At 35.6% G+C, this 2040-nt stretch overlaps 1 long non-coding RNA gene across 1 annotated transcript in view; it reads left to right on the top strand.

Moving 5' to 3' along the window:
• LOC106778241 overlaps positions 1–1604 on the top strand; it is a 9890-nt gene extending 8286 nt beyond the window's left edge. Inside the window, exons 4-6 of the long non-coding RNA XR_002666095.1 lie at positions 822–937; positions 1178–1288; positions 1372–1604. This is a non-coding gene — a long non-coding RNA (uncharacterized LOC106778241). The remainder of the gene's footprint in view (positions 1–821; positions 938–1177; positions 1289–1371) is intronic.
• Positions 1605–2040: the final 436 nt, after the last annotated feature.

The raw sequence follows: 2040 nt of genomic DNA on the forward strand, positions 1-2040 counted from the left end.
ACAACTCAGAAGGCCCCCACACTAGGAAGGAAGTTGCAATGGAGAAGCAAGCCTTGAAGTGACTCTCGGACATGAAAAAGTGTCTATGCATTTCAGCAGAGTTTCTCTAATATCATCCAAAAGTGAATACATGGGTAGCCAAGGTGAGTTTTATAGACTCCTCAACCTTTGGCTTGGTGATGAAAAACGTGTTCATCTAAGATGGATCACGTTCCAAATTTATAAAACATGTGCTAAATGTGCTAGCTTCTAGAAACCATATGGAGTACATGTTTATTCTATTTCTAATATAAGAAAGTTCCCGGTGCACCCCCTATCAAGCTAATCTCACCCTTGCATGTGCATAAAGGTCTCTTTTACCCCTCTCCATGTTTTTGGATTGTTCTTTATTTGGTGGGCTTGGGCCCCGCGTATCATTTTCAGTGACCCTTTTCTCTATTTTTGGTTTGTGGTAGAACTTTCGTATTTGTTTTTGTTTGAGTTAAATTGAGTATGTGTTAGGGGAAAAAAGGGTTTTGGGTTTTATTTAGGTGCTTATGAAAGGTGTGTCGCTTGTGATAGTTCCCGTGATAGTATTTAGTGCCTGATTGTTCCTAGATTGATATAACCTTTGATGGAGTTCTATTTCATGAAGATACGATACTTTGTGGAAGCTAATGTCCATTTTTTTTTATTTGATTTGATTTTCGGGTGTCGGTATTTGTGTTCCAAGAGGCTTCTGATGTGAATCGGTGTTTGTGACTTAATGGAGGAGTTTCATGTAGTTGGATAGTGTGTGATGATTTGACAATAGTTTTTTTTGTTTCTTTTTGCTCTTTTAGGTAGCAACAGGAAATTGAACTGATTAGAGCTCTTTTTGAAAATATAATGCCTTTCAGATTCAAAGTTTACCTAGCAAGAACTTCCAGCGTGTAAGCCAATTCTCACTCCACGAGCGGTAACACTAACCACTACGTTTTTTTAATTCACTGCTTGTGACTATATGTGTACTGAAATGCATTTGATTCCTTTTCTGTTGTCGTGATATTTCTGGTACTCAACATTGTATTCGTTCCAATTGGAGTTGCTTCGCTAATTGCTTCGAGGAAGGTTATGTTGAGTGCTGTAAATTTGGTGACCTTCTGCTCATAGTTGTATATAATGCTGAGTTCAACTTTCATTTTCTTGTATATGTCAGGTTGTTGAAATTGTTTTTAGGTATGAATCAACGTGCATACCAAATAATGTTACTGACAAGGTAGCATACATTCAAAGTTCTGCGAGTAAAGCATGCAACATAACACTACATGTAAATCTCCTTCCCACCTATTTATCCATTTCATTTAACTCAAATCTTTCTATTAAATCTGTTCCCATGATTTACAATGTTAGCAAAAAGTTAAAGATGGAGTTTTGATGATGTACAAATTTGCACAATACAAGATCCAAGAAGACTATTTGAAGATTCATTATTGTTGAAAGCTTTTGTAATAATCATAGTTGATGTGCTTTTGCTTAGATATGTAATAAGGTTTGATTCATGTACTCTATATGTGATTAATTTCTATTTAGAATCAAACACAAGTTGTTTTAATCGATTAAACCAAGTTATAATTGATTAAAACGAGGTTGGCACTACAAACCCAAATGGCTTTAGAATAATCGATTAATTCAGGCTTTAATCGATTAGCTAATTGATTAAAATCAAGAATAATCGATTAATACTAGCTGTTAGAGGTTTCAAATTTGAAAAACTAGCCATTGTACTCATTTTAATCGATTAACACTAATATTAGTCGATTAAATGCGTTAAAATGGCTAGTTTCGAAGAATGGAAGAACACTGGCTTGAGTCTATAAATTGGCTCATTGTTTCTGCCAGAACCAACTCTTCCCTTGCGCTCTAAACATATGAAATAATTGAGAATAGTGTGTTGTCGCTGAAGCTAAAGAAACTCTTGTTTGCAAAGCTGTGAAGTGATACTGCGGTGACAGAGAAATAGTTGGTTCATCCTTGGTGTGTCTAAGGAGGTGATTGGAAGAGTATCATCCTTCGTGAAGT

Source organism: Vigna radiata, unplaced genomic scaffold (assembly GCF_000741045.1).
Source record: "Vigna radiata var. radiata cultivar VC1973A unplaced genomic scaffold, Vradiata_ver6 scaffold_247, whole genome shotgun sequence".
Classification (NCBI taxonomy): Eukaryota; Viridiplantae; Streptophyta; class Magnoliopsida; order Fabales; family Fabaceae; genus Vigna; species Vigna radiata.